We start from the raw sequence: 22,520 nt of genomic DNA on the forward strand, positions 1-22,520 counted from the left end.
CAGACTCTTGAGCTGTCAGCACAGAGGCCAATGTGGGGCTCAAACCCAGGAACCGTGAGATCATGACCTGAGCTGAAGTCCAATACTTATCCAACTGAGCCATCCAGGTACCCCAAAGACATAAGTAATATTTAAACAAAATTTTTTAAAAATTGACTCAGACAGGGGTGCCAGGGTGGCCTAGTGGGTTGAGCATCCAATTCTTGATTTAGACTCAGTTCATGATCCCAAGGTTGTGAGATCAAGCTCCACATCAGGCTCTGTGGTTAGTTAGCATGGAGCCTGCTTGAGATTCTCTCCCCCCTCTACCACTTGCACTCTCTTTCTCTCCCTAAAATAAAAATATAAATAAATAAATAACTCAAATAGACACACATATCCTAAATGGAACAAAAACAGAAAAGAAATTAGGAACTTTGTTTTTTAAAAAAAAATTGGAAAAACTGAACAGCCACATGCAAAAAATGAAACTTGATTCCTATCTTACGCTACACAGAAAAATCAACTTAAAATAGATTGAAAACTTGAATATAAGACCTGAAACCATAAAATTCCTGGAAGAAAACATAAAGAAAGAAAACATAGCTTAAGCTATTTGATAATCAGTTTTGTAATTATTTTTTTTAATTTGACACCAAAAGCAAAGGTTACAAAAGCAAAAAATAAACAGGTGGGACTACATCAAATTAAAAGTCTTCTGCATAGCAAAGGAAACTGTCAACACAATGAAAAGGCAATCTATGGAGTGGGAGAAATATTTGCAAATCATATATCTGATGAGAGGGTAATGTCCAAAATATCCAAAAAAAATGCAAACAAAAAACAAAACAAAACTCATACAACTAAATAGAAAAAACAATATGATTAAGTTGGGCAGAGAATCTGAATAGCCAGTTTTCAAAGAATACATACCAAGGGTCAACAGGTACATTAAAGGTGCTCAACATCACTAATCATCAGAGAAATGCAAACAAAACCACAGTGAGATGTTATCTCACACCTGTCTGAATGGCTAGTATCAAAAAAGTATCAAAATAAAAAGCTTCTGCTCAGTGAAGGAAACAATCAGCAAAACTAAAAGGCAACTGACAGAATGGGAGAAGATATTTGCAAATGGCATATCAGATAAAGGGTTAGTATCCAAAATCTATAAAGAACTTAATCAAAGTTAACACCCAAAAAAACAAATAATCCAGTGAAGAAATGGGCAAAAGACATGAACAGACATTTCTCCAAAGAAGACATCAGATGGCCAACCGACACATGAAAAAAATCCTCAACATCACTCATCAACATCACAAATAAAAACCACAATGAGGTACCACCTTACACCTGTCAGAATGGCTAAAATTAACAACTCAGGCAACAACAGATGTTGGCGAGGATGTGGAGAAAGAGGATCTCTTTTGCATTGTTGGTGGGAATGCAAGCTGGTGCAGCCACTCTGGAAAATAGTATGGAGGTTCCTCAAAAAACTAAAAATAGAACTACCCTATGACCCAGCAATTGCACTACTAGGTATTTATCCAAGGGATACAGGTATGCTGTTTCGAAGGGACACATGTACCCCAATGTTTATAGCAGCACTATCAACAATAGCCAAAGTATGGAAAGAGCCCAAATGTCCATTGATGGATGAATGGATAAAGAAGATGTGGTATATATATATATATATATATATATATATATATATATATATCACACACACACACATACACACACACACAATGGAGTATTACTCGGCAATCAAAAAGAATGAAATCTTGCCATTTGCAACTACATGGATGGAACTGGAGGGTATTATGCTAAGCGAAATTAGTCCAAGAAAGACAAATATATGACTTCACTCATAGGAGGACTTTAAGACAAAGAACAGATGAACATAAGAGAAGGGAAGCAAAAATAATACAAAAACAGGGAGGGAGATAAAACATAAGAGACTCTTAAATATAGAGAACAAACAGAGAGTTATTGGAGGGGTTGTGGGAGAGGGAGATGGGCTAAATGGGTAAGGGGCATTAAGGAATCTACTCCAGAAATCGCTGTTGCACTATATGCTAACTAACTTGAATGTAAATTAAAAAAATAAAATTAAAAAGATAAATAACAAGTACTGGTGAGGATGTGGAGAAAAGGGAAACTTTCTGCACTGTCAGTGGGAATGTAAGTTGGTGCACGTATGGAGTTTCCTCAAAAACTTAAAAATAGAACTACCATATGATTTTGGAATACCACTTCTGTTATCTGTCCAAAAGAAATGAAATCACTATCTCAAAGACATACCTGCTCCCCAAAATGTTCATTAAAGCATTATTTACAATACCTAAGATATGGAAACAACCTACGTGCCTAGTGATGGATGAACGGATAAAGCGTGAGATAGATATACCCATACAATTTGATAAAAAGCTTTTAATAAATGCACTTAGGCAAGATATTTCATGGATGACTTTTTAGAAACTTAAATAATTTTTACACTTTTCCAGTGTTTCCCCAAATCTTATATATGCACACTGATATCAAGAATAAAATACTTAACAAAGGAAAATAAAACTATAATTTCACTCACTTGTGAATAGAACTGTCAATTTGCATATATAGTACCTTAAAAGAATAATACATTATTACCAGGTGTGGGTTCCTTCCGGAAAACCAAAGATTACCCTATATTAGAACATTACGACAGAGATGAACAGCTGTCCATTAACAATTCTTGATCCCCTATCCATGTTGTATATTTGCAGGTGGAAATTAGCTGTTTAACTGGAACTATATTCCCCAGCTATCTTTGCAATTAAGTTTGGCTGTGTGATCAAGTTTTAGGCAATGAAATGGGAACAAACGTGGCATGTGCCACTTCAAGGTATCTTATGTGAGGTATTTCTCCATGCTCTTATTCCCGGTTAGACAGTGGGACTAGAAATGATTCTAGAACCTGAGAAGCTATATTTTGAAGATGGTAGAGCATCTGTCAATCTGGCTATCTGAATTATTATGTGGAAGAGGATTGCCTTAACTTACTAATTTCTCCAGTTCTGCCTCATAAAAATAAACTTGTATTTGAATTATTATACTCTGGATGTTCATTGCAGAAGCTAGCCTACTCTAACTAATAATATATCTATTAATGTAAATTGTATAGATAACAAAATAGACACAATTATTAATAAATTCTTATACAGTTTTTTGATAAAATTCAAATTTTCATCATTGATGTCAGCTATTTCTGATGTCCAACAGATTCTCTGACTTTGTTCCAGTTTGGCTGTCCATTCTGATGACCAAACCTCCTGATGACTTTCCACCCTTTTGCTTAAGTGGAATGACCTAGCTTCCATAACTTGATACCATGGCCCAGTTAATACAAAGCTAAAATAACTAAATGTACTGTTTTCAGGAATAATTTTATTTTCTCCTAGGCAAGCAGAATACTTTCCTCCTTTAATCCAAAAAGAGTACAGAATAAATTCATTAGTATCCTAGCACTTGCAAGAATAAGAGCCTGTTAAGATTCTGCCTTCAAATATAATGTCACCTATTCTATTACCAAGCAGCAAGAAATGGGTTTTGGTGATCAATTGGCATATGTTGTTTTGATACAATCACTCATATAACAAGACCAGTAAATGAAGCAAATACCATCCCCCTCAGGTGAAAGAACCCAGAGCATTGTTAACATCCTTTTGGCAGATAATAATAGCCCTTCGTTACCGAGGCTTGTGTACTATTACATAATGTTCTGTGACTTAATACACCCATAGCATTTTTAACAACCGTAAACTTCTCCCAGTTATAACCACAAATTGATACATAGCTAGTTTCTTCTATGAAAACCATTATGGGTCCACAGCAGCCTTCTTCATGGAAATAATTCCTACTTCAGAAATTACAAAACCTGCAGAAGAGCAGAGAAATTTCCATTGTGTTCTACAGAATTATCCCTACTGGAAGTCTTTACAAGCAAACAAGGTTAGACATGCTACTGAAAGACAGATTTAATGTTTATATTATTTAAAATATGCTATTACCAAAAGGACCAGCCCTTGTGCTACAAATGTTTTGAAATGCTTTCAAGTAATCTTAAGTTTTCCCTTATAGAATATTGGTTTGTGAGCATAATTCGTTCTGGAAACATGCTTGTAATTCATGTATCAAAGAGAATTTCAAGAGCCTTTGGCTCAGTTGTGATCATTGACATTCAGCATCCTGTACTACTCGTATTGCAAGACATAGCTCATTTATCAAGTTAAAATTAATTAGAAATGTTTGCTCATCTTGGAGAACACTCGCAGAACAAGTTACTTGCAACCCAAGGTTTTACTGTAGTAATTTCCTGACTTGATGTGATTTCTATAATCAGGCACTTTTTAAAATAGATATATATGTTTTAGAGAGAGACAGCACATGAGCAGGGGAGGGGCAGAGAGACAGGAAGACAGAGAATCCCAAGCAGACCCCACTCTGAACTCACGAACTGTGAGATTATGACCTGAGCTGAAATCAAGAGTCAGACATTTAACCAACTGAGCCACCCAGGCGCCACCCCCCACTTTTTAAAAATATTTATTTATTTATTTATTTATTTATTTATCTATCTATTTATCTATTTATTTATGAGAGAGTAAGGGAGGGACAGAGAGAGAGGGAAACAGAAGACAGAGTGTATGAATCAGCCACTGTTGAAAACAAGTGAGAGAAGTCCATCTCAAAAAAGTTTAAGAAAAAAATGGAGGGTGTAATTTATATTGATAATGTAACTAAGAAGTCCAGCCTAAGCTAGGTTGGATCTAGAGACTCAAATGTTGTCTTTTTTTTAGATAAATTCTCCTCATATGGTAGCAAAAATGACAACTGTCAATTAATTCTAGTTTTACATAATACTTAAAGCTACAGATCCAACTGTAAAATTCTTTTGAATTTTCCAATTGATGTCATCAGTTTTATAGCCATCCTTGAATCAATCACTATGGTGAGTGGATGCAATGTACTAATTAATTGGTCAGGTCTTATGATTAGCTCTGTGGCCAACCTTCTGCACCAAAATATGTGTAATGGATTCTCCATGAGAAAGAGGACTCTGTCAGCAGAAGGTGGGGGTGGTGATGAAGCACAAAACTTTGAGCTGACTAAAACTTTAGCTATCACATTCCACAACAGTTAATTTTATTTTAATTAATATCAAGACTCCTAAGGGGGAAAAGCACCATTATTTCAACTAACATTAAGAAATTGTCATTTCTGAAACTTGATGCTGCTCTCTCTGTAGGGACATTTATTTGTTGCTGGCAAGACTTACACCTTTTTGAGTTATGGTTACTCATCAAGTTGTCTTCTAAAATTCACTTTGACCAATCAATTCCTATGTGGGGAGTCTGTGAATCCAATAAAAGGACTGTCTGATGGTTGGTTAGTCCTTTTTCCCATTTAAAGCTTTCTGGGCAATAAATGAATAAAATGCGACCACAACTCATTTAACAACATACTCCAATCCACTGAGCTAATCAGTCCAGAAGGTCAGCAATAATTATGATTCAGATGGACTCCAGGAAGATTCCAAGAAAAAAAGAAAAGAAGGAAAAAAGAAGGAAGGACAGGAAGGAAGGAGGGGTAAAATCAATGTACAGTTGATCCTTGAACAACACAAATTTGAACTGTCAAGGTCCATTTATATGTGAATTTATTTTTTATAAACACAGTACAGTACTGTAAATGTATTTTCTCTTCCTTATAATTTTCTTAATAATATTTTCTTTTCTTTAGTTTCCTTTATTGAAAGAATACATTATATCATACACATAATATACAAAATACATGTTAACCAACTGTATATGTTATCAGTAAGGCTTCTAGTCAACAGTAGGCTATTAGTAGTTAGTAGGCTATTAGTAGTTAAGTTTTTGGAGGAGTCAACATTATATAAGAATTTTTGACTCTGTGACGGTCAGCACTCATAACTCCCATGTTGTTCAAGGCTCAACTGTATATCAAGTTATTTGTCAGATTCTCAGCCCATAATGTGAGGTCTGTAAGAAATACCTCATTAAAATGTGTTTTCAGTCAACCAAATATTGACTCTGGTCCCCACTTTAGTAGGCTGAAAGGTCATGTACCCTGGTTTGTTGTTAGATCATTCCCCATGCTCCAGAGTGTGCAAAACACCAGGATCAAAATGACACTAAGACTTCGGGAAGGCCCATCTGGTTTTCACCCATTCATACCAGTGCCCATACAGGCACCCATGATGATCCCAATCCATGTAGGCAAGAGAGGTTGCCCTGCTGCTTCCCTGTGAGGCTTCAGTCATATGACTCTTAAGTAAGGCTGGTTGGCCTACAAGGTGGCAGCCATTGTCCTCTGAGATTTCACCATCATCCCCAAAGCAACTGAATCCTTGAGCGTAGGTGCCCTCTTTTCTGGGGAGGCATAAACTTTCCTGTCTTCCCAATTTCTCAGAAGCTCCCCTCCCTGCTCAGTTTATTTCTGACTTATATACCTACTCCTGACTCCCTCTCTAGCAGGACACTAACATCCTATTTATGGCTTTGAGATCATTAAAAATAAAGTTTAACAGAACAGAAAAAGCATGATCCAGCTTCTGCTTTCTATAGAATATATTACAAATGTACCAAAAACAAGAAATTACAAAGCATGGTTACTACCTTAAAATGAGGATGAAGGGGAAAATTAAAGGAAAAAAAATTACCATTTCCCACTAGGTCATTTGCCCCATTTATTTGAAAGGAAACAGAAAAAGAAGAGAAAGAATGTGAAGTTTGGAAAATTTAAATAAATTGCCAAAACCCATCTGCCAGTAAGTGGTAAAATCTGGGTATTTTTTTCCAGTACTTTTTTACTAACCTATCCTAAGATGATCCAAGTTGAGACATTTTAAAAATTAGAGTTGAACTCCACAATTAAAATCCTCAATTGATTTTATTACTCTTCGAATTGTTTAATTTTGTCAATTTTATTGACAACTGCTTTAGAAATATCTTTGGATTTCTTTAAAAAAAGTCTTGGTTTTAAGAACTTAATCATCTATTAGAAAAGTCTTTTAGAACTAAAACTTTCATAAATTACAGTGGTATAGCTTAGGATTCAAAATGGTGAGGGTACTAGAATTTTAGGGGGGAAAAACCATCAAAAAAATAAAATCCCTGAACTCCTATTTCTTATAATTCCCTGGTAGCAAAGTGGGATTCGAGAGTATTCTTTTAGTTGCATTTGTTCCTAGCTGCCTTACTCAGAAGACATCAAATGCTGAAACTAAGTCACGTGGATAAATTTCCTACCATTAAATTTCTAACAGCAAAGAATAGATATGTGAATCCTCTGCTTCTACTATATATGTTCAAAGATCTGGGAAAGTTCCCAGAAAGTATGTGGGTTAGCTGAAGTCCAAATATGTGAGGGAAAACTGTGCTGTGAAGAATTGTTTAGCAACAAAGCTAAGACAAGAGTCATTAGTTCTTTACAATAATGAACCTATTTGATGATCACAGGCTCTGAATCCTAGAACCCTTAGGATTTCTCTGAAATTTAGAGCAGTGGAGATTCTGTTTAACCAGAGAACAATCCTAGAAGAGAAATTAAGGGAGTTCATAGACCACTAGACAATATATTCTCTGCAAAATAAATAATGGCCTTGGTTTTAAGCTGTATTACAGAAATTCAGTAGAGTTGCATGGTGTGTGCATTTAATTTATTAGAATTTCATATATAAAACAATTATATTTTTTTAAAGAAGCCAGATCCTCCTGGTGATTGATTATAGAAAATTTTTCAAAGTCATTTTGACTTTACTCAGTTTTTGCCATAAGTTCTAAATTTTGAATCCGATCCCAACACAAGAGCATGTTGCTGCAGTGTTGTTGACTAAAACTAATGCTGGCTGCGTGACAAGATGCATTTCAAAGACTGCACTTAATCTCAACTTAAGTGAATCTTACTTACCTCATCTGCAAAGTCAGGGTACAATGTCCGTTTTCTTACCATCATAGTAGCCCTTCTCTAAAAATCATATTACATAATAAATATGAGAGTATTTGATTAATTCTCAAAATACCATTTAAATATGAGCTACCAGTTATTGTTATTTACATGGTGGTTAATTATATTTTTATTCTTATTATAATCAGGACCCTCCTTTGAAGATTCAACCAAATCTTGCAAGGGTTTGTAAAGTTTAAAACAATTTGCACCAACTGTAGTCTGTTCAAAGGGCCCTTTACAGTCTCTTGGATCTGCACCCTCAATCCAGTTCAGAGGATGAAGTTGCTATTAGTGTCTACTATTTGTTATTTTTGGTATTGCTACCTCTGTTTTCTTTCTCTTTTTTTCCTTAATCTTCATTTATTTTTGAGAGAGAGAATGCAAGCAGGGAAGGGGAAGAGAGAGAGGGAGACAGAGGATCCAAAGCAGGCTCTGCACTGACAGCAGAAAGCCCAACGTGGGGCACAAAATATGAGAACAGTGTCTGGTACATTATAAATGTTCCCCCCAAATTGGGCTAATTAATTAATACATAGAGACCTCCTACTGGCCTCAAGCTTTATCTACTATAATATTTTTATCTCCCAACTTTCCATTTGATAGCACTGGTTTATGTGCTCTCTGTATTTTAAAAATAGAATTCTTTAGGGGCACCTGAGTGGTTTGGTTGGTTAAGCTTCCAACTCTTGATTTTGGCTCACATCTTCATAAGGTTGAGCCCTGTGTGTGAGATCAAGTCCTGTGTCAGGCTCTGCACTGAGAGCATAGAGTCTGCTTGGGATTGTCTCTCTCCCTCTCTCTCTGCCCCTCCCCTCTCATGCTCTCTCTCTCAAAATAAATAAACGTTTTTTTTGAATATAACTCTTTAATGTATAGATTATCAAATCATAAAATTGATCTCATTAAATTATTGTTCTTCTTCAATTTCCTAATTCTTCTATTTTTTTTTCTTAAACTTGATAGTTGGCCCCAAATACAGAAAACATGGTTTTATCAATTGACCTATATTGTAATGTACAAAACATGTAATTTCAGGGGCACCTGGGTGGTTCAGTCCGTTGAGCATCCAACTCTTGATTTCGGCTCAAGTCATGGTCTCATGGTTCGTCAGTTCAAGCCCTGTATCAGGCTCTGTGCTGACAGCGTGGAGCCCGCATGGGATTCTCTCTGTCTCTGTCTCTCTCTCTGCCCCTTTGCTGCTCGCACTCTCTCTTTCTCTCAAAATAAATATAAATGAATTTTTTTAAAATTAAAACAAGCAATTGTTTGAATCAATCAATCTTAAGATGCATTCCAACATTTGGGCTCATATGATAGAACCCTCCCTTGCCAGGGAAAACACAGCAGACCTCATTTCTGGGAACTGTATTGTTTTCATTTCAGTTGTTGTCTTGGCAGTTGGCCATGGGGGTAACAAAAAAGGAAAATGCAAGCAAACATCAAAGGAGTTCAATGCTTTAGAAGTACCATTGCCATTGCCAATCTCCATCCCACCACTGGTATCTGTTCAGATTTTTAAATAAAGCCATGCTGTTTACTACAAGTTGTATTTTAAACTTGAAAGGTGCAATCAATATATAAAACTGCTCTCAAACCATGAAAATGGGCAGTCAACTTCAGGCCTTGCCAAATTTTAATCAGGGCTTCCAAAACTAACTGGCCCTAGCAACTGTTTTTTCCAGGCCTCTCTCAAAGTAAGGAGAGAAGCTAAGAGTAAGTGAAAGGGCTTTTGTACATGAGAATCTACAGTGTATTTTTTAAAATTTATTGAGAGAGAGAGAGAGAGCAAGAAAGAATGCACACACATGAGTGGGGGAAGGGCAGAAAAAGGGGGAGAGAGAGAATCCTAAGTAGGCTCTGTGCTGTAATCTTGAAGTCTGATGCAGGGCTCCATTCACAAACTGTGAGATCATGACCTGAGCTAAAATCAAGAGTTAGTCACTTAACCGACTGAGCCACCCAGGTACCCAGAGAATCCACAATGTATTAATTTCAAAATTCCCTTCTCTGGACCCTTTGGTTCTCCCCACATTGAGGTGAACACTTCTCTTCCTTTTTCTTGTCCTTTGCGACGGAGTCTACTGCACCAAATCCAGAAGTACAAATGTAATTGTATTTGTGTCTTGTGCTTAAGAGGCAAAAACTTAATCTGCCCTGTTAAATAGAACTTAACTGAAACACTACCATTTAAAACTCATTTTCTTTTGGGTTGTCAAATTTAGTGTTCCTTCTCTCCCCTTTACTCTTACGGGATTATTTAAGATCCTAGGGAAATTACTTGTCATCCTAATATGAGGAAACCGTGGCTCTCCTTGTATCCATGGCTGCTTGGTATGTTGTCCATCCTAATGGACAGAGGCAAAAATTTCACTCAGGAAATTTTCAGTCTCCCCTCCTCATCCTTGCTAACTCGGGCCATGGCTCTGTTCTCATTCCCGTTTCTAAGTTCTAAAACCCAACTGTACCCTTCACCCTGGCTATGGCTTGGACTTCTCCCTTTAAACTCTGCTGTGGGGTCTTCTTGACCCATGATATACACATGGCAGGTACACTGGCTCAATACCTCTGGGTTTTACACCTCACCCAGGCATGTCAAGACTTTTCCTATTTGACCTTTGTTCACTAATAAACTGGATTAATTCTGAATTTAGGCTGTTACAATGCTTCCCCAAATAACATTCTGCATTCTCCCCCAATATATGCCCTAAAATGTACATATACCCTGTCAATTCTTTGGGATTCATCTGAGTCCAGGATAACTGCTCAGGAAATCTGGTTAAGTAAAGCACAAGTTCCAGTTGTATTTAACTGGTGAAAAAAGCAAGCATCTTTTTCTGTTTGATTTTTTTAAGTTTTTTTCTAGTGTTTTTTTTTTTTTTTGAGAGAGAGAGAGAGAGAGAGAGAGAGTGTGTGTGTGTGTGTGTGTGTGTGTGTGTGTGAGCGGGGGAGGGACAGATAGAGAGGGAGACACAGAATCTGAAGCAGGCTCCAGGCTCTGAGCTGTCAAGCACAGAGCCCGATGTGGGGCTCAAACTCACAAACTACAGGATCATGACCTGAGCCGAAGTTAGATGCTTAACCGACTGAGCCACCCAGGCGCTCCAATTTCTGTCTGATTTTAAATTTTAGTTGTTAAGGGTGGAGGTGCTCTTTGGAGAGGATTTGAAGATGCTGTAAGTGAGCCTATGATATTCTGGTCCTCTAATTAAATGTCTTGCTAATGATAAGATTGTATGTCACCATCTTTTTTTAAACAGATATTTATGTGTTTATTTCATAAACTCACATTGTCTTTTCCCTTGAGCTGGTCTCTGTCAGTGCCATTAAGTAGGGGGTTTGGGCTCAGTTAGTCCTCAGTGTGACAGGGGAAAAACTCCAATCCAAAACAAGCCTGTAAGCTTTGTTGTTTCCTCTGAAGAATCAAAAATAGAAATGCACTTGGTGGAAGGCTGACCTGATAGGTGCCTGGGATACCTTTGAGCTTCTGATAAAGCAGAGGGTAGTCATGGACATAATATGCAAGAATAAATGGGTTTATTTTTCTTAAGAGGAGAGGCAGTTTAAAATAGATTCTTTCTTTACTTACTCTTTGTAACATATTGTATGTTTCTTATGAAAGGATTTCTTTTCCCACATGAAAACTGATATTCTCCTGCTCTGATATTGCAGTTACAGAAATTCTGATATAAGAAAAATATTCCACTTCATTCCAGAATTGAGTTTTCTAAATCATTTGAGTCATCCCACAGTAGCTTGCCACTCTGTGGGTGCTAAAAAAAAATACAACAACAACAAAAAAAAACCCAACTCTTTGTTGAATAATGCTTCTCCTGAAAAAGACCACATAGTAATTATCTTCTCCCTTTTAAAAGTGGAAAACAGTTACCCTTTGTAGATCCATAGCACCTACAGAGTTTAAAATATTCTTCAGGCAACTTGAAAATGTGTTACAATCCTAATCAGAAATAAAATTCAGTACTGTTCCCACTTCATAGGTATTAAAATGAGACATGGGGAAGAGAGTGCAGTCATTCAAATATAATAACTCATATTTATTGAGTCTTTAACATTTGCCAATCACTGTTCTGAATATGTACAAAGCTCACTTAACCCACATCACAATCCTATAAAGTTAGTACTATTATTATCCCCTTTTTACAGATGCACAAGCAGGTGTAAAGCAGTTGGGCAACTCACTTAAGGTCACATAGACAATACGTGTAGGCTTGAGATTTGAATGTAGGCCTCCTGAGTCCATTGCTAACCTTCTTAATACTATTGTATGTTACCTTTTTTTCTCCATCTTTTTTGAAATATAATTGACAAAATTGTAACATATTTAAAGTGTACAATGTGATTATTTTATATATGTTCACATTGTGAAAGGATTTCCACAATCAAGTTAATTAACACATCCAATACTTCATATAGTTACCTTTTCTTTCTATTTTTTAAAAATTTATGTATGAATTTTGAGAGAGAGCGCCAGCTGCGGAGGGGCAGAGACAGAGGGAGAGAAAGAATCCCAGGCAGGCTCCATGCTATCAGCACAGAGCCCGATGTGTGGCTGGATCCCATGAACTGTGAGATCATGACCTGAGCCACCATCTAGAGTCCAACACGTAACCAACTGAGCCACCCAGGTGCCCTCGTATAGTAACCTTTATTACAATGAGAATACATAAGACCTATTCTCTAAGCCAATTTCAAGTACACAATACAGTATTATTAAAATTTTTGTTTTCAACGTTTATTTATTTTTGGGACAGAGAGAGACAGAGCATGAACGGGGGAGGGGCAGAGAGAGAGGGAGACACAGAATCGGAAACAGGCTCCAGGCTCTGAGCCATCAGCCCAGAGCCTGACGCGGGGCTCGAACTCACGGACGGTGAGATCGTGACCTGGCTGAAGTCGGACGCTTAACCGACTGCGCCACCCAGGCGTCCCCACAATACAGTATTATTAACTAAAGTCATGCAGCTGAATATTAGATTACCTTATAACTGGAAATGTATATCCTTTGACTTATATCTCACCATTTCCTTCATACCACTCCCTCCTACCCCCCTCCCCCACCCAAGTCCTTGGTTGCTACCATTCTACTCTTTGTTACTATGAGTTTAACGCTTTTTAGGGTTTGGGTGTTTTTGTTGTTTTTTTTTTTAGGTTCCACATATAAGTGATACCATACAATACTTGTCTTTCTCTCTCTGGTTTATTTCACTTAGCATAATGCCCTCCAATTTCATCCCACAAATGGCAGGATTTCCTTATTCCTTATTTTCTGTGGCTGAATAGTATCCCATTGTGTGTATGTGCACACGTGCACATAGGCACATGCTCACATGCACATGCATGCATGGGTATCATATTTTCTTTACTCATTTATCCATTGATGGACACTTAGGTTGTTTCCATATCTCAGTTATTATGAATAATGCTTAAATGAGCATGGGAATACAGATATTTCTTTGAGATAATGACTTCAGTTCCTTTGGATACATATCCAGAAGTGGGATTACTAGATCAGATGATAATTTTATTCTTAATTTTGTGAGGAACCCCCATACTGTTTTCTATAATGGCTATGACAATTCATAGCCAAGTGCACAAGTCCTTTTCTCCATATCCTTGCCAACATTTGTTGTCTCTCACCTTTTTGATAATAGACATTCTAACAAGTGTGAGGAGATATCTCAGTGTGATGTTGACTTGCGTGTCTCTGATAGGTAGTGATGTTAAGCATCTTTTCATATATTTGTTAGCTATTTATATGTCTTCTCCGGAAAAACGTCTATTCAGGTCTTTTGCCCATTTTTAAATCAGGTTGTTTTTGTTTTTTGTGGGGTTTTTTTGTGGTTTTTTTTTTTTTTTGGTTTTGTTTTGCTATTGAGATGTAAGAGTTGCTTATATATTTTGGATATTAACGTCTTACTGGACATATAGTTTGAAGATATTTTTTTCCATTCCATAGGTTCCCTTTTCTTTTCTTTTTATTTTTTCATTTGTTTCTTTTGCTGTGCAGAAACTTTTATTTTGATGTAGTTCCACTTATTTTTGCTTTTGTTGCGTGTGCTTTGGTGACATATCAAACAACCATTGCATTGACCAATGTCAAGAAGCTTTTCTCCTACATTTTCTTTTAGGATTTAATGGTTTCAGGTCCCACCTTTGAGTCTTCAATCTCCATTGTGTTGATTTGTGTGTATGGTACAACAGTGTAATTTTTTAAATGTGGCTCTCCAGTTTTTTCAAGATAATTTTTCAATAAATTATATATTTTGGGCAACCTTGTTGAAAATTAGTTGGCCATATATGTGTGAGTTTTTGTTCTGGCTCTTTATTCTGTTCCACTGATCCGTGTTTGTTTCTATGTCAACACCATACTGTTGTTGATTACTATACTTGGTGATATAGTTTGAAATCAGGAAGTGTGCTACCTCCACCTTTGCTCTTCTTGCTCAAGATTGTTCTAGTTATTTGAGGTCTTTCATAATTCCACACAAATTTTAAGATTCTTTTTTTCTATTTCTGTAAAAAAAATGGCATTGGAGTCTTCATAGGGATTATATTCAATCTGTAGATTGCTTTGAGTAGTATGGATGTTTTAACAGTGTTAATTCTTATAATTCATGAACATGGGATATCTTTTCAATAATTTGTGTCTTCATCAATTTCTTTCATCAATGTTTTATAGTTTTCAGTATACAGTTTCACTTCCTTGGTAACATTTATTCCGAAGTATTTTATTTTATTTCTGTTGCTATTGTAAATGGAATTTTTTTTTAATTCCAATGCAGGGTTTGAACTCACAAACTGTGAGATTATGACCTGAGCCAAAGTTGGACACTCAACCAACTGAGCCACCAAGGTGCCCTAAAGCCAAACCAATTCTTGAAAAATTTAAACTGCAGGTGGGTCTAGATGTTCAGAAGACAAGTCTAGTGCTTGATGGTACCTGGTTTTAAATATATATATATATTTGGTACCTGGTTATATATATGTATATATTTTTTTTTGAGGCATCAGCAAATGTAGCCAGGCTTGATACTTTCTGGAGATTATCCTCTATAAAAGAAACTCAAGGTTTTGAGTTTGAAATACCATTTATCCACTTTAAGGACCTTTGTCAAGGTAATTAGATGAAATATAAATAAATATAAGAACCTACATTAACTTAATGCTTTACAGTTTACTGAATGTCTTCCTGTAGGCATCATATTTAAGAAAGGAAAGAGATGTATGATTTTTCATTTTTTATAGTTGAGGAAGCAGAGGTCCAGATAGTTTAAAAAGTCTTGTTTAAGGTCTCACAGCTGTGAAGTTACATGATTGCAATACAAATAAATTTCGTTTCTCTTTCAACTATGTATCTGGAATGGTTTAGCACTTGCCATTTATGGAATATTTTCATATTTGCATATTTATTGTATTCTTACAGTATCCCCAGAGGGTGATGGTGTGCAGCATTTAAGAATATGGACTTCAACATCAGATTGACTTGGTTCAAATTCTGACTCTGCCCCTTACCATGTGACCGTAGACAAGGTACCTCACCTCTTTGGGTTTCAGTTTCCTTAGCTCTAAAACAGGATTATAATTATATCTATCTCACAGGGAAAAGGGAGGATGTGTTAGTATTAATAAATTAGATACTCTGAGAAAAACACTTGGAACAGTGCATGGTACAAAGTAATATATGTGAGTTTTTACACTCGTATGCTAGTTCTTACATAGAGAAAGGATTATGTCCATTTTACAGATAAAAGGACTGTGGCTTCAAGTGAAATGACTTACCTATTGAGCTGGAATCCAAATTCAGTTCTACTGATTCACAGTCTGTTCCTTACTACACCAGCTTGTGCTATCAAGAAATCTAGGTTTTACTGAATTCTATTCAAGTTGTAGCATTATATATAGACAAGGGTTCTACATCAGGTGTCCATCTGTGAATTTCAGGGTTTCTGAAAACCCTCTAAAATGGTACAGAAAATGTACCTTAGTATATTTTTCTAGAAAAGAATTCATATCTTTCATCAGATTCCTGAGAAAGTCATAAAGGTTAGGGGCTACTGATTGTGCAGTAGTACAGCATAATATTTAGGACTCTAGGCTTTGGAACTGCTTGAATTCAAATTACAAATATAACACTATAAGCTCTGTGACCATGGACACTTTGGTTCATGGACAATTTCTCTCTAACTTTATTTTCTCATCTTCAAAAGAAGCATGATAATTTGTAAGGATTAAATTAATTAATATGTATACAAACACTTAAAACACTGCTTGGCAATAACAAGCTCCATAGAAAGATTGCTGTTATTATAATTGTTATGATCAGGGGATGTTTAAATCCACCTGTTTGGAACTGTAACCATTCCCTCAATAGCTTTGAAGATGATCCTCAATGACCCCAAACTCCTGACTTAACATCATTGTGTAATCCCCTACTCTTGAGTGGATTTACTGATCAGCTTCTAATGAATCAAATATGGCACAGGTCATGGGATGTCATTTCTGATGTTAGGCTGTAAAAAGACTGCATTTTCTGTTTTAAATGTTCTCTTTCTCTTTCTCTTGGACTGCTCACTTTAGGGAAAGCCACCTGCCATATTACCATGTAGCCCTGTGGAAAGGTCCATATGAAAAGAAACAGAGAGGCTTCTGGCCAACAGTCAGCAAGGAAATGAGGCTCTCAATCTAATAGTCCCAAGGAATAGAAGCCCACATGAGTTAGCTTGAAATCTTTTCTCCAGTCCAGTTTTCAGACAAGACTTCAGACCCAGCCAAAAACTTGGCTGCAATCTCATGAGAGAACTCAAGCCAGAGGCATCTAGCTAAATTTGGCCCAGATTCCTGACCCACAGAAACTGTCATATAATAAATATGTATTATTTTAAGCCACTAAATTTTGTGGTAACTTTTACACAGTTATATTATATATAATAGAAATGCAAAGTACTTTATAGACATTATCTCATTTAGAACTTACAACCAACCTACCATATAGGTATCACTGTACTGATTTATTGAGGAAGCCTGAAGAAATCAAATGACTAACCTGAACTGTTAGTGAATTTTGCCTGACTCCAAAGCCCAAGATCTTTCTTAGCTAGGTTATTAATTTCTTTTGTTGGCTCATTTTTGAGACTACTTCTTATTCTGCATAGGTTTTATTTTTAATAATTAAAATAAGAACTACTGAAGTTATTCAGGAATGAACTTCAATATACTTTTGAAACTTACTTCTGGTCTTTATTTAACCAGATATCGGAAGCCTGAGTAACTGTCACATAGCATTAGGTTTTCCAACATTTATGTTATTGGAAATAGAATCTAAGATTTTTATAAACATGAAATTATAGACTCTAAATCTGCACTCTTCACAATAGCCTCTACATTATTATTGTTATTTATTTTTGTGGAACATAGCCCTTTATTTTTTTAATGTTTATTTATTTTGAGAGAGAAAGAGTGTGCATGAGTGGGGAGGGGCAGAGATAGAGGGAGAGAGAGGATCCTAGGCAGACTCCACATGCTCAGCACAGAGCTCGATGTAGGGCTTGAACTCACAAACTGTGAGATCATGACCTGAGCTAAAATTAAGAGACCAATGTTTAATGGACTGAGCCACCCACGTGTCCCAAAACATAGCCCTTTAAAAAAGTAACTCATAGGGTGCCTGGGTGGCTCAGGTCATGATCTCATGGCTTGTGAGTTTAAGCCCCCATCTGTCTCTGTGCTGGAGCCTGTCTCAAAGCCTGGAGCCTGCTTCGGATTCTGTGTCTCTCTCTCCACCTCCCTTGCTTGTGCTCTGTTTCTCTCTGAAAAATAAATAAACATTATAAAAATTCACTCATGTTTAATCAATGACCCTAAGTAAGATGGATAATTATCCATTGTCCATGGACTCCCATTCTCAAACAGAATTTCCCTCAATTAGTCAGTGGTCTCTTGACTCCAGGTCATTTGACTTTCAGTCCAGCAGGCTGTCAGTTCCATCCTTGATTTCCTAGTGCAGAAAATACTTAAAGTTCTGGGACAGTTAATGACCCATGACAATCCATTTCAAAAAGCAATAGAACCCTTTTAAAATTGCAGTCAAATTTGAAGAAGGACTCTAAAGAAGAGGTATTTATGACTTCAGAATATAGCTCAGGCTTCATAAACCAATTCTTGACAAAATCTCTTCTCTCTGCCTTTTTGAAATAATTAGTGACTTTAACTCAATAGAATATTAAAATTTGATCTCTGGTTACTGTAGCAAATTGAGAACAAAATGAAAATCATTAATCCCAGAGACAAAGATGTCTTGGATACAGAGACATTCCAGTGGAATATGTTATCAAAATGATTAAGTATATTTTTGTTTCAGACACCAAATTTCCTTCTTTCTGTTCATCTATCTATCCACCATCTGTGTTAGAATCAGTCGCTCAACATTTAAACTATCCCTAATTTCAAAATATACATACTTTGAAATAAATGTTTTTTGGGTCACTAGTGCCCAAACTAGTGACATAACCATAGTTTTTTTAGAGGTTGAGTCATTTGAATGTGACATTGTTGAATCTGAACGATATGATGAATATATCATATAAAAAAGTTAGGAATGAAAATCTAGTTTTTGATACTGTATATATTATAAAAGTTTGTTTATTTAGCTTTATCATTTTAATAATACCTTTAAGATCCACCCTGGTTGACTTTACTCATAGTTTGTGCTGAAGACTAAAACCAGTTTGTGTGTATGCAGAGAGCATACATCTCTGTTGGGTATGGTGAAATAAAAGATATGTTCATCATAAAAATTAGACTCATAGAAGATCTACCATTGATGCTAGTGAAATTATCAAGATTAACTGTCAATGCTCATTGCTTTTGCTGTGTTGAACTCCTTAATTTTTTTTTTTTGAATGGATTCGAACTAGGAATTGGCATAATCATTCATATGATCTCAACCTTAACATTAAATCTATGCTGTATGGGGTAAAACAGTAATGAAAAGCTTAAGATCAAGGGATAAGAGATTTAGACCCTGTTGAGCCACTATGTGATTTATAATGCAACTTTGGGAAAGGTGTCTTTCCCAAAGGTGTGGGAGCAATACAGCTTCAAAGAGTGCACTTGCTTTTCTAGTAAAAAGCAGGATCAATCTTCTTTACCTATAAATATCGATCTTTAAGATTCCTCCCAATATTAATGTTCCAGACTGAATAATTATGACCCAATCAAAAGTGCCTTAAAATGTTTAGATAACCAACCTCTAAAAAAATATGGTTAGGTTACTCCTTTATAGCAACCTATAAACATTTACTTCTAAGTACAGTGGATCCTCACTGTTTACAGATTCTGTATTTGTGAATTTGCCTACTCACTAAAATTTATTTGTAATCCCCCAAATCCAATATTCACATTGCTTTTATGGGCATTCATGGATATGAACATTGAGGTAAAAAATTGGAGTCATACAATGTATATGTTTGCAGTTGAGACCAAATAAAGTTCAGACAAATTTCTTCATTCTTGTTTCAGTTCTCACACTATAAATAAGTGCTTTTTGAAGTCCAGTTGGTGCCACGTTATTTGCATTTTTCTACTTTTTGCTGGTGATTTTGTTATTTAAAATGGCTTCAGTGATGTATACACACACACACACACACACACACACACACACATGCATGCGCACAGTGGAATATTATTCAGCCATAAAAAAGAATGAAATCTTGTCATTTGCAATGGTGTGGATGGAGCTACAGAATATGTAGCTAAGTGAAATAAGTCAGTCAGAGAAAGTCAAATGCCATATGATTTCATTCACATATGGAATTTAAGAAACAAAACAAATGAACACGTAGGGTGGGGAAAGTGTAGGAAAACTAAGAAACAGACTCTTCACAATAGAGAACAAACTGATGGTTGCTGGAGGGGAGGTACTTGGGGTATGGGGTGGATGGGTAAAATAGGTGATGGGGATTAGAGAGGTCACTTGTGATGAGCACAAAGTTTAGTATGTAAGTATTGAATCACTAAACCCTATACCTGAAAGTAATATTACCTGTATGTTAGTTACTATTTAAATGAAAACTTGGAAGAAAAATAAAATAAATAAAATAAAATAAAATAAAATAAAATACTCCCCAAAGTAGTGCTGATGTTCCTAAGTCCAAGAAAGCATGCGACTCAGGCATGAGTTATAGTGCTGTTGGCCATGAGTTCGATGTTGATAAATCAAAAATATGTATTAAATAAGGTGGCTTTAAACAGAAATGAACATAAAACAAGGGTATACGTTGACTGGTTGATGAAAAAGTTGTGACCAGGGAATCGTAGGAACCTAAAAACCATGTATTTCCCCTAGGAGCTTACAAAAATATCTTTTTTCTAGGAATTATCTCTCTAAATAAATCTAGTAAATGTATAATAGAATTTTATTTTTATATAATGTTTTTGGTGCTCACCACAGTATTCAATGTGACATTTATAATGTAACATATAGCTAAATATTTAGGATTTTATCTTTTTTTGTCTGTTAATAATGTTCTTGCTATTTCTAAGTTTCATTTTCCAGATTAGTCCCACTTGAGTTGTACCTGAACGGTCCAAGGTTTCATTTGATATTGTAACTCCTCAAAAACATTATTTTACAGGGTCCCTCCCTTCCTATCACTCAGTAACACACTTACTTTCTTCGAGTTCACATTCAGCCTCCTCAATATTCTATCTCTGGGAATGTAACAGCATCATTTCAACAGAAGCATATCTGAACATCTTAATACATGGCAGAACATGCTTAGTGAATGGGATACAGGTGTGGGAGCAATACAACTTCAAAGAGTGCACTTGCTTTTCTAGTAAAAAAAAATTTCTTTTTGAAACCCTGTGATCTGAACCATCTGCAGATAATTTGATAAACAGAGGAAGGGTGAAAACAAAAGGTTGTGTTAACAACAGATTGCTGAATTACTAATTTTGAATTCTGCAAATACTGAAACTCATTTCACACCAATACAGGCAATGAGTTTTATAATAGTTTGAACTGCTAGTTAAATAGGAAGAAATAAGCTCTATTTAACATAGAGCCATCCCTGTGTGGTAGAACAATGTACTGAGATATTAATTTGCATTTTATTCTCACTGCTGTAAATAATTCACACCTCTTTGTTTAAAGAAGGTCGATTTTTTTTTGGCTTTGCTTTTCCAAGAAATGGGGGAAAAACAAAAACATACCCCCCCAAAATCATTTCCAAACAGGACTTCTTTTTTCCAAAAGTCTAGGCTCATATGAGAATATGGAATTAGGTTACCTGAGGAGAGATATTTCAGGGATGGGAAAGGTAATGGATTATGCTTGGAGTAGAAAGGTTTTGAGAGAGTTTTTCCAGAGAATGGGGAGTAGATATTTAAGGAGTCCAGAAGCATTGGAGAATGATTGCTGCTCCAGATTCTATAATTGGAGAGATGCAGGTCTCTGAAGAGAATGGCCGCAAGGTGTATCTGAGGATTCAGCAACTAGACACGGCAGTTCTCAATCTGAGCAAAGAACCAAGCACCTCTTTGTTGGAGGCAGAGAAAGTGCATGCACCAGTGATGACCAGTATGTACTGTAGACCAGGCCATTCTTCAAGTATCATGATTCTTGTATGACCCTAGTCTCCCCACAAAAACATGAATTTAGGTTTTTTAACCAGGTAGGCAAGAGTCATGGGCAAACTGATGTGTTTTTTTAATATATAGAAAAATAAGATAATGTTTCTTGCACTGGGTTACAGTCAAAACTGTTACCCATAGATTACCTCATGTAATCTTCCTAACCTGCAGTATTGAAACCCATTTTACAGATGAGAAAAGTGATGTGTAGAAAAGTCAAGCCAGAGAACCAGGAGGTAACAGAGCTGGGATTTGAACCCAAGAAGCCTGGCCAAGAACTCTGTGCCCTTGAATACTCTGCTTTTCTGCTGATCCTGTCATGTGAGTGTCAGGCCACTTAACTCTTTTTAAAAGTGGTCTGCTATGAATAATTATCGAGCACGTGTTTTATCTCCTCTCAGCTCCCTGAGGCCTGGCATGCTTCTTATGCTTTATGTTTTTTACAGTGCCTTACACTGGCCCTGGAAAAAACATGACACCCTTACATGAATATGTAGAAATCAAACTTGCTCAAAAAACAGATATGAATGTACATGGGTACACACACATGTATATACATAGTCTTCAAAACATAGATGGTCAGGATTGATCAGATGCAGTACAATAAACAGCTATGTAAAATGTCTCAAGCCATGTTAATCACATGAATTAAATGTATTAAAATACATGTCCACTAGAGAATGCATTGATATTTTTCATTATCTGCTTTACTTCATGACATCAGAGTATACAATAAAAATGGTAATTAGATGCATCTTTTAAAGCAGCTACTAAACTATATCTCTGAAATTTTTTTTAATAAATTTTTTTAATGTTTATTCACTTTTGAGAGACAGAGAGAGACAGAGCATGAGCAGGGGAGGGTCAGAGAGAGAGGG

Source organism: Prionailurus viverrinus, chromosome D1 (assembly GCF_022837055.1).
Source record: "Prionailurus viverrinus isolate Anna chromosome D1, UM_Priviv_1.0, whole genome shotgun sequence".
Taxonomy (NCBI): Eukaryota; Metazoa; Chordata; class Mammalia; order Carnivora; family Felidae; genus Prionailurus; species Prionailurus viverrinus.